This window comes from Dromiciops gliroides, chromosome 1 (genome assembly GCF_019393635.1).
Source record: "Dromiciops gliroides isolate mDroGli1 chromosome 1, mDroGli1.pri, whole genome shotgun sequence".
NCBI lineage: Eukaryota > Metazoa > Chordata > Mammalia > Microbiotheria > Microbiotheriidae > Dromiciops > Dromiciops gliroides.
The window spans coordinates 740,439,044-740,451,224 of NC_057861.1; positions in this window are offsets into that span (position 1 = coordinate 740,439,044).

Below are 12,181 nucleotides of genomic sequence, written 5' to 3' on the forward strand. Positions count from 1 at the left end.
AATATCTGTACTACTTACTTTATATGGCTCTAAAGAAATAGGAGTAGTTCACTGTTATGAAAGACACCATTTATGGTGCCCTCAGAATTAAGAAGATGTGAGTTCAAATCCCACCTTTGACACAAATTGACTGTGTGACCTTGTGCAAGATAGATAACCTTTTAGTGCTTTAGGCAACTTTCTAAGATCATGAGTTGTATAGAAGATACCAACCTACATTGGGAGAGGAAATTTTATTAACTGAGATTTCCCCGTACTGTTGAAGTCATAGGCCTAGTCCCTATCTCATTGTTATTATTATTGTTATTTTTATTAAGTGAACTGGAGTTCTTCCTTATCCAATTCACTACCTTCTTTCCTCCCTCAACCCACCATGAATGAGGACTGTAAAAAGGAAATTAAATGGCACACCAAGGGGGTTTATTATCTCATTGATGTGCTAGGGATTTACATGGGTAGCTCTTAGCTGTAATGGGAGTGCACAGAGAAAATAGATGATTCGAACATTTGCTTTATTGGAAAGGTCAAAAGCTGTTTTGTTTATCCTCAATATTTTAAAGCTATCAACTCTGATTAAACTTAAGCATAGAAATGAGAGGAGGTGTTTTTAAGGATGCCTTGTGTTATGGTTTTTTTCCCCTTTAATTTAAAATATGAACACCATCTTAAGAATCCACAGGGCTCCATGTTGTCTTCATTTGTGTGCTGAGCAGGGGTTCTTTTTGATTATGCTAATAAGTAATAACAACAATACTTCTTCCTTAACCTGTGCATCCATGGTATTCTTCTATTGTGCTTATTTTCATAGTAAGAATATCAGGCACAATGAGCAGTTTTGGAGATGTCACAGGCATAAAAGCTGGGCTGCTGATGTATAATTTTTCCTGTTCCCAACTCCTCCCCCTAAAAAAGAAACTCTTATGACAGTTTGTTCTGATCCCTGGTGACTGGAGAGGGGCGAGAAACTTGGAGTAAGAAGCCAATGATGCATTGTACCCTTAAATAAAGTGGATCCATGTAGCTACATTCCCAAAGCATACTATATGTGGTTGGTTCTAAGACAGATTTGTTTCTAGAATAAAGATTATCTTTACATAGAACATAAGGTGAAATGCCTCCTAAAGGTCTTTAACTGTTTTCTGAACCAAGTATAACAGGATTTCAGAATCACAAAATCACAGAATTTCCTACTTGGAACAGATCCTAGGATTATAGATTTAAACCTGGATGGGGTTTCTGAGGTTATCTGGTTTTGTTTTGTTTTGTTTTATTTTATTATTAACTTTTGTGTGTGTGTGTGGGCGGGGGAGGGAATGAGGGTTAAGTGACTTGCCCAGGGTCACACAGATAGTAAGTGTCAAGTGTCTGAGGTCGGATTTTGAACTCAGGTCCTCCTGAATCCAGGGCCAGTGCTTTATCCACTGTACCACCTAGCTGCCCCCCAAACCCTCATTTTTTGATGAGGAAACTGAGGACCAGAGTAGAGAAATGATGTGCCCAAGGTCATCCGACTGCAGACAGAATGCTGGATGGTCATCTAGATAGTAAGTGGCAGAACTGGAGTTTGAATCCATATCACAACATGATCTAATGAGAAAAGCTCAAATTCTAGAGTCCAAGGACTTGGATTTAAATCCTGTCTCTCATTATTTACCTGTGTCACCACAGAGGAGTCACTCAATCTTCTTTGTAACATGAAGTCGTTGGACTAAATAGCTCCTGAATTCTCTAGGTCTATGTACCCAGTGGCTTTCACACCCCCCCCCCCCATACAATGGTGTTCTTTTGATTCTGCCACCTGGTGGCCACAAATTGAATTGTCAATCATGAATTGCCAAGTGGTCAGTAAATATTTGCTGACAGACCTCAAGGGGGATTGTGCCATATTTCAAGTGATATCTTTTTTTTTTTTTTTCCCAGGGAAATGAGGGTTTAGTAACTTGCCCAGGGTCACACAGCTAGTGTCAAGTGTCTGAGGCCAGATTTGAACTCAGATCCTTTAGAATCCAGGACCAGTGCTTTATCCACTGCACCACCTAGTGGTTTTCTTTTTAAAAATCAAATTAGGCAATTTTTTAAAAAAATTTTTATATTTTCTATAAAATACCTTCCTAGTTTTATTTATTAGTTCAGTTTTTTCTTTAGATTTTATCAATCTCTCTTTGCCAAGAAAACCCCAAATAAGATCATGAAGAGTTGTCATAACTGAAATGACTAAACAACAAAAATTACAGTTTGAGGAATTGTATTACCTCCATCTATTAGAATACGAACAGTTTGATTTTATGAAGTCTTATGATTTTTCTTTCATGTTTAACTTTTTGTTTTGTTTTGTTTTGTTATTTTTGGTGAGGCAATTGGGGTTAAGTGACTTGCCCAGGGTCACATAGCTAGTAAGTGTTAAGTGTCTGAGGTCGGATTTGAACTCAGGTCCTCCTGAATCCAGGGCCAGTGCTCTATCCACTGTGCAACCTAGCTGCCCCTTTCATGTTTAACTTTTTAAGCTTTTCTTGAGTCTTGTGTTTGAACATCAAACTTTCTATTCAGCTCTAGTCTTTTGTTTTTTAACCAGGAATGCTTAAAAATCCTCTATTTCCTTGAATATAAATTTTCTACCATAGAATTATACTTAATTTTGCTGGGTAGATTATTCTTGGTTGTAATCCTAGCTCCTTTACTTTCCAGAATATCATATTCCTACTCTTCCAGTCTTTTAATGTGATAACTGCTAAATCTTTTGTGATCCTAATTGTGGCTCTATGATATTTGAATGTTTTCTTTCTGACTGCTTGAAATATTTTCTTCTTTACCTGAATGCTCTGGAATTTGACTGTAATATTCCTCAGAGTTTTAATTTTGGGATCTCTTTCAGGAGTTGGCTGGTGAATTCTTTCCATTCCTACTTTGCTCTCTGTTTCTATGATATCTGGGCTTTTTTCTTTTATGATTTCTTGAAATATGACATCTAGGTTCTTTTTTGATCATAGCTTTCAGGAAGTCCAATAATTCTTAGATTATCTTCCTTCATTCTATTTTCCACATTATTTATTTTTCTGAAGATATATTTAATATTCTTCTTTTGCCTTTGTTTGACTTCACATTTCCTTCTTTTGGCTTTGTTTATTTCTTGATGTCTCATAGAGCATTAGCTTCCACTTGATCAATTGTTATTTTTAAGGAGTTATTTTCTTCACTAAGGTTATAGTTTTTTTTTTTTAACATTTGGCTAATTCTAATTTATAAAGAGTTATCTTTAGTATTTTTGGTGCTTATTTTATGAAGCTGTTATTTTTTCCCCTAATTTCATTGCATTGCTCTCATTTCTTTCCCTAATTTTTCATCTAACATTCTTACTTGATTTTTAAAAAAATTACTTTTTAAATCTTTCTTTAGCTGTGCTAAGAATTCTTGCTGAAATTTTATTTAGTCTTCATTTTTCTTTGAGGCTTTGCTTGTAACTCTTTTGACATGATTGTCTTTTAAGTTTGTGCCTTGAACTACCCTGTCACCATTGTATCTTTTTATGGTCAGATTCTTTCACTGTTGTTTGTTTACTTTTCCAGCTTCTTCTTATCTTTAATATATATGTTAGAGATAGATTTTTTTCACCTCTGGGGATGATGATTAGCCTTAACTTCTCTCTATTTTTTTCATTTCACAGCTCCATCTAGACACCTGTAGATTTTTGGTGCCTCCAAAGTGGTCGGATCTGGGGAGAAGTCTGGTCAGAGTCTTCCTATCTACTCTTTGCCGCTGACTTAGGTAGGGCCTCTGCTCCCTAATGATTATGACTTATTCTCTGCCTTGGGACTGTGATGTGAAGCTGATTAATAGGTGACAGAGCTGCCAAATTGCACCTGATCCCGTTCCTGGTGCTAGAACAGGGGTTCCCTTGAAATCCCTTTCTTACCAGGTGTTCAATCCCTTTATCATCCCTGGGCATTAATGTCAGCACAGCTGCTCTTCTGTTCCTTCTTCCCCACTGCTGCTGCCTGCCTTGGCCACCACCCTTTGCTGCTCTGCTACATATTCTCAGCCAGTTTCTAGTGTAACATCCACTGATCCCTCTTTTTGTCTTCCTAAGCCTCCTTGTTCTGGAAAATTGATTCATTGTCGCTTTTCCCTGGTTTTCCTGCTCAGAATTCTGTTTAATATTGTCTATGATCATTTTGTAGGAGAGATTTTGGGGGAAGGGATTTTTGGCAGTTGTGTCTTTTCTGTCTGTAGAATTTCTGATTCTGCCTCTCTTCCAAAATTTTTCGTGAAGTGTCCCTCATGCCTAAAGTATTCACCCTCTTCATTTTTACCTCTTAAGATCTCAAATTCCCTTTAGGAATCATATCAAATACCACTTTCTCAATGTGTCTTTTTGTCATCACTCCAATTTTTCCCATTACCCTATACTTACTTTCCATACATTTTGTATTCCCTTAACTGCATAGATAATGTGCCTCCTTTCCCTTTCTCCCCCTTCCCCCACCCTTACCACAGTAGAATGTAAGTTCTTATTGGCATCTATAGTTTCTCATTTTGTCTTTCTATTCCCATGTACTTTCAGGGGGGCACTGACAATAAAGTCAGGAAGAAGTGAGTTTGAATCCTGGCTCAGCTACTTGTTAGTTGATAGATGAAGTACTTTTCAAACTTTAAAGCATGATGTAAATGCTAGCTATTATTGTTAAGAATATCAAACATTTATTGAATTTAAAGTTTCTTAAGAGGCTTCACAAAAACCAATAAGGGAAAGATGACTCAGAGTGAGCTTTGCTTTCCTTCCAAAGATGGCCAGTCCAGGTTGGTGAGGTAGGAAAAAGGTATCTCATTTTAAACCTTGATAACAGGGGTTACTTTTAGTCCACCAGGTGGCCTTGATGTGGTATGTACTTTAAGCTCTTTGGGGAATATCCTTCAGACACTTGCCAGGGGCCTTTCACTAAAAGACAGAGTTGCTATACAAGCCTAAACTAACTCCTTAAAGAAAATTATTCTAGTATTGCTCCTGGAACACAAAGGTTATGGTGTATGTTTCTGCATGAAAACTAATTTTATGTACCCAAAGGCAAATGTTGATAGAAAATGCCTTGCAAGCTTACAGAAAGGTAGGAAACAACTTATCAGCCAATTTTCATTATGCTCAAGGAAAATATATGGACATATAAGTCATCTCAGAAACGCTAAGAAAAGCAGAAATGCCGAGAAAAGCAGGCAATGAAGAGAGGCTGAACAGATCTAAAAAGAAAATGTTTATGTTCAAGACATGTTAAGGATATGACAATTTCAAGTTTAGATGCTATGATTATCTGGATATTAATCCTCATTTTGTATGTTGGTCCCAACATGATGCAATGGAAAGGGGGCAGGATATGATGTTAGAAAGCCTGGACTCTGTTCTCTCTGTGGCCCTTGACAAGTCACTAAACTTCTTTGTCTGGTAAACATGGACAATAGATGTGATATTCTTTTTTTTTTTTTACGGGGCAATGGGGTTAAGTGACTTGCCCAGGGTCACACAGCTAGCAAGTGTTAAATGTCTGAGGTCGGATTTGAACTCAGGAACTCCTGAATCCAGGGCCGGTGCTTTATCCACTGCGCCACCTAGCCACCCCGATGTGATATTCTTTTAAGAATTTTTGAGCCCTGTATCTGAACCAATGATTGTATGACCTCAAAAATTCCATCTGGATTTAATCTCTAATTCTGTGAATTAAGGACTCACTGCATTCATTAGGAACAGCATTGAACTGAATTTGGAGGAGAGGACCTTGGTTCCTCTGTCTCAAGTCTGTTGCTTACTTATGAATTTGGCCAAATCTCTTAATATCTCTGAGCTTCACGTCCCTCACCTGTAAAATGAGGGGTCTTGACTCTAAAGTCTAGAATCCATCCTCTAGAGACACCATTATAAATGTTAATAATGTCAGCCCTCCCTCACTTAAATACAAGTCATGACATCACCTCCCAATGTCTTCTTCGAGAATGAAGGACAAACAACAATAACCACAATGAAATCTTCCACGTTACATTAAGGTTTCCAAAGTGTTCCCGTGTAAGGAGGCAGTCATGTGACTGATCCTTAGCACACAACTTACTTATAAGCATCAGAGATGTAGAGTTTGACTCTTGAAAGGTCAAGGCCAGTCTTGTAGGCTACTTCTCCATAGAAACTCAGATACTCGTTGGTAACTCAAATGTAAGTCACAGTCTTAAGAAGTAGACCAGGACACTGAGATGTTAAATGGTTTGTTTAGCAGCCCACAGCTAGTTAGTGTAACGATTGGAATGATGCCACCTGCTGGATACTTACTGTAGAAGAGTTCTGCCCATGAAGGGAAGGTCTTTGAGGGCAAGACCAGGAGTCAGGAAGTGACGCGGGCTAGTGGGAGGAGGAAGGAAGAGACTGGCGCTCAGTCTCGCTCTCTTTTCCTCTGGACTCTGGCGGAGAAGGGAGCTAGAAATGTGCTCTCCCTTTAATAGATAGGAATCTAGGCCTTTCTCTCTCTTTACCAAATTCTTATTCTCCTTAATAAATGCTTAAAAGTCTAACTCTTGCTAAAGCTTATAATTTATTGGCGACCACTCATTAGATATTTTAGACAGACTAGCTAGAATTTTAGCCCTTAACATTAGCATCTGGGTCCATTTCCCTGATTGTCTTTATGTCAAAGAATATAGCCTTTAGGAGAGAATTCCCACCAGGGAAAAACTTCTCCATTGAAATGCAAATCATTGTATCATAGAAAGGATCCCTTGGTCATAGGATTATATGATTATGTTATGGATCAAGTATAGAATCTCTAATCTGTATAATATGGGTTTCTGAGCTGGGAGGGACCTCAGAAGCAATCCAATTCAACCCCTTGATTTTACAGATAAGGTAATTGGGACCCAGGGAGTTTAAATGATTTCCCTGGGTCACACAGCATTCAAGGCACAAGTCTAGCCCAGATCTTTCTGATTGCGAATACAGTTCTTTTTCCAAAATAGTATGCCACTTCTCAATAATCATAGGATTATGTAGCTTTAGAGCCTTAGAGGGCTTCTAATCCCAAATCCTCATTATATAGAGAGAAAGCTGAAGGCCCAGAGAGGTAAAGGTGACTTTTGTGAGTTCACACAGCTGGAGCGGCATAAAACTGAAATTTAAACCCAAGTCCTGTGACTCAAAGTTATTAGATGGAGCCATGAGTATAAATCTTGACTTATAAGCCAACTAGCTGTGGGCCACTGGACAAACCATTTAACATCTCAATGCCCTGGTCCACTTTTTAAGACTGTGAATTACAGATGAGCTGCAGATGAGTACCCGTGGATAGAGCTTCTATATTTTTGTTCAGTCATTTCAGCCATGTCCCTATATAGAAGAAATCAGAGGTCTGCCCCTTCTCCCCTTTGAAAAGAAAATTCATACCACAAACCATGGAAATTAATGCGTCACTTGAATCCTACTGAAATCATACTTCTCTATCTTTTTACAGATTAGCAAACTCAGAGTTATCGAAAGACAAGAGTCAGGGGCAGCTAGGTGGCACAGTGGATAAAGCACTGGCCCTGGATTCAGTAGTACCTGAGTTCAAATTCGGCCTCAGACACTTGACACTTAGTAGCAGTGTGACCCTGGGCAAGTCACTTAACCCCCATTGCCCTGCCCCCCCCAAAAAAAAACCAAAAAGGAAAAGAAAGACAAGAGTCAAAATCTGGGGTTCAATGCATGGGGTGCTAGATTTGACATGAGAATACCCAGATTTAAATCCAGCATTTGCAATCTTACTTTTTATCAAATCTTGGGCAAGTAGTTAAACTGCGGGCCTCAGTTTTTTCATCTATAAAGGGAAGGGAGTTAGAATAAATGACCTCTAAGTTCTTTTCCAGCTTGAGATCTAATCCTACGGCAAATCTCATTTAAGTAAGCTATTACCTATAACATATTTTGTTGTTGTTTTCAATATTTTATTTTCTGGAATTGTATGTAAAAACAATTTTTAACATTCACTTTTAAAATTTTGAGTTCGAAATTCTCTCCTTCCTCCCTTTTCTGCCCCCTGCCAGAGACAGTAAGCAATTTGATATAGGTTATATATGTTCAATCATGCAAAACATATTTCCGTGCTAATAATGTTTTAGAAATCATTAGATAGCATAGGATTCTGGTAAAGATAGTTTTGCAAGTGAATCACAAAAGTTTGTATTACTCCATTCCTTTGCAATCAATCTGTGACTAGGACTCAGAAACATATGAAAGGGCATGTGATTTAGGCTTCCAGAAGAATTTTCATCTGATCCAATCATAGAGGACACTTATGTGTTTACTGCTGATGTTTAGAGGCCTCCTTTGCCCCAATTGATTTTAACTGTGCTCCCAACCACATCACAAATAAATGAATCAAAATCATTTTGGAGTGTTAGAAGGACTCTATAGATAATGAAGGATTGATTTCTCAGTGTGCTAATATTATCCAGAATGAGACCTCCCAAAACAGACCTGGCTTAATTGAGTTTGGAATTCAGGCTCCTGGAGGGCCCTGAAGGTTAGAGATGAGATTTTCAAAAATAATTTGGCAATTGCAGTGAGAAATGTTTTCAAAGCCTGAACACCTCACTCCATTGCTAACTTATTTTCTGTGGCTCTGTGGTCTCCTGGGTATAAGTAGCACTGGGAAAATCGCTAAGTAGATTCATTAAATATGCTGAGCCTCGATGCATTGATGGCTTAGAAATTTCCCTGGGAATGTTGTACTGCTGTACTTTGCATAATTGAACACCAGGTCTGCAAGTAAGACTAATAACCATAGTTGTTCTAATGATTATCATATTATGTATCCTAATGATCTATGGAAACCATTTGTGTGCCTTATTTATTTATTTCCCTTTTCCATGACCTCTTATTCAGGCATTCATTCCAAAGGAAGAGCCAACCATGTGCCGAGCACTATATAAGGCAAAAGCAGAGGCCTAGCCCTGAAAGGACTTTGCCTTCTTTGCTCCTACTTGCTCATCACAGTTGACCAATCATGATTTTTCTTTCATTTTTCATTTTTTTAATATTTTAAGTTTTCTTGGTGCCTTTTTGTTTTTACATCACATATACTTTTGGAAACACCTGGTATAGTAGAAAATACACTGGTTCCAGAGCCCAGGGTTCAAATGCAGCTTCTGAATTTCCAAACTGTGTGACTTTAAACAAATCAATTCATCTTCTGAGGCCTATAAAATGAGGAAGTTGCACTAAATACCCTCTGGGATCCCTAACTCTTTCATTCCTCTCGAATACAAACATTTGTGAAGTGTCTTCTATGGACATGACACAGGAGATGCTAGGGATGCTTTGACTCAGGTCCTGATCTCAACAAGCTTATAATTTGAGCATAGGTAGAGCCTGGTCAATGTTAGCTCTTTGTTAACTTGGCCTACAAGGTTCAAAGAGGAGGCTTTTGCTCTGGCATCAAGGAGGCCTTTTGATACAATGGGGATCAATATTCCCAGAGATACAATATGTGATTTATTTTCCCTAGCATCATGTGTCTTATACATATCTACATATACAACACACATTTAAAAAAAAATGTTGCCTTGCCTGTTAGAATGTAAACTCCTTGAGGTTCAAGGATGGGTTTTACTTATCTTTGTATCCTTCTAACCTAGATCATGGGGACAGCTAGGTGGCACAGTGGATAAAGCACTGGCCCTGGATTCAGGAAGACCTGAGTTCAAATCTGGCCTCAGACACTAGACACTTACTAGCTGTGTGACCCTGGGCAAGTCACTTAACCCTCATTGCCCCACCCCACCCCCACCCCCTAAAAAAAAAACAAAACTAAGTCATGGTAAGATGCTGTGGTCATCCCCTGAATCCCAGGACATCACTTGTTGTTCTGACTTTCTGACTTTTGTCTTGTCACTGGACTTTAATGATTCTGGAAGAGAGAGTGAGTCTGACAACTGCAACTCAGCTTCACTTCAATCCAATTCACTCAAGTCAGGATATCACCCGTGAAGTCACTGGTCTTTTTCCAAAGGAAGGCAAACAACATCTTTGGAACTTAGCACAGTGCTCAGGCCCATAGTAAGAGTTTAGTGAATGCTTGTTGATTAATTGATTTAATCATTTAATGGTACAAACTTCACATTAAGTATCACTAAATCAAAGGCAGTTTGAGAATATGTGTATTACATCCGGGGCCTAAGAACCACAAACATGGGCAGAAACCAGAGGGAATATGGTCAAGGGGAAGCCTCTAAGATGCACAAAGATTCTGGTTCTCTGAGGAGAAGTCATACAGCAATATGGCCCCTCAAAGGAGCCATATGCATCAGTGGTCCATGGGACCTTGGGAGAGAAAGTGGGTGGGCATAAGATACAGAGGTGGCAAAAAGGAGGAACAATGAAGGAAGATCCTGGGCTAAGCTGGAAGATGCAAGAATATATTCCTGTGGCTGTGGTAGAGTGGGGAGGAAGACGAAGGAATACTGACCTTTGTGAAGTTCCTTGGACAAATAAAAGTTTTAGCCTATGAGCAGTGAGCAGCAGAGCAACAACATGGAGGAGGAAATACAGGGAGGCACTAGGCAAACTAAGGAAGGACAAACCAACCCTGATTAGAAACAGAGCTTGTTGGGGCTTTGGTACTAATCAGTCATCAGGACAGGCCCATGAGAGGTTCCTGCCCCTCCAGTCTGTACAAGGGTGGAGAGTTAGGCTCAAAATCAACAAAGAAAGAAAGGAGAAGAGAGGAAAGGGGAAGAAAGCAAAAGGGATAAAAAAAGAGAAAAAAGAATAATCTTTTTAAAAGAAATATGCATTTTCAAACAAAGCTGATCCCCACATTTGCCATTTGCCAAAATTTTATGTCTGATTCTGCATCCTGAGTTCATTACCTCTTGGTCACATGGTGGGTAACATGGTTCATCATTGGTTCTATGAAATCACAACATGATACTCATCTCAGTGTCTTTGTATTCACTTTCTGCAATTCCTTGAATGCCATCTCTCTTCTCTGGCTCTTTGATTCCTTAACTTTCTTCAAGAATCAATTCAAATGTTACCTTTCGTAGCAGGCTAGATACTGGTGCCTTAACTTCCCAAGTCCCCTTTGACCTACTTTAGACATCTCTTGTATGCATCTATTGATTTACATGCTTTCTTTTCTATTAGAATTTTTTCGTTTGTTTTGTTTTTTGTTTTTTTGTGAGGCAATTGGGGTTAAGTGACTTGCCCAGGGTCACACAGTAAGTGTTAAGTGTCTGAGGTGACCCTGGGCAAGTCACTTAACCCAGATTTGAACTCAGGTCCTCCTGACTCCAGGGCCGATGCTCTATCCACTGCGCCATATAGCTGCCCCTCTATTAGAATTTAAATATTATTTCAGAGAAATTTGGGAAGATTTGTATGAATTACTGAAGTGTGAAGTGAGGAAATCCAGAACTATTGAGAAAAATAACATTGTCAAAATAAATAACTTTTAAAAAGATCAGAACTTAATGCAATGATCAACCATGATTCCAGAGGACCAGTGATGAAATATACCATTTGACAAAAAGGTGATCTAATATAACATATAGAAAGAGACAAACATTTTTCAATTTTTCCAGTTTTCCAACTAGGAAGACTCAGTTTCTAATCCTACCACAGAGATTTACAATGTGTGTGACCTCAGGCAAGGAAATTCACCTCTCTTGGCCTCAGTTCTTCATCTATAAAATGCAGGTATTAGGCTAATTGGTGTCTGATAGTCCTTCCAACACTAAATTCTATTTCATCTGTGTAGGGATTCCAGATGAGGTTCATTGAATCATAGATCTAGAATGAAATGAGTCCTCAGTCACTATCTAGGCCAAACCCCTCATCAGGCATGTTGTTGTTGTTCAGTTGTTTTCAGTCATGTCCAATTCTCCTTAACCCCATTTGGAGTTTTCTGGGCAAAGATACAGGAGGGATTTGCTGTTTCTTTCTCCAACTCATTTTACAAATAAGGAAACTGATGTTAACAAGCTTAAGTGACTTGCCCAAGGTCACCCAGCTAGGAAGTATGTTATGGCCAGATTTGAACTCAGGAAAGTGTCTTCCTGACTTTAGGTCTGGCGTTCTATCCACTGCACCACTTGTGTGTCCCTTTCATAGCATTAGTGTCTAGCAATCTGTGCAGCATGAAGTAGGTGCTCAGTAAATACAAGTGATGAGCTAAAC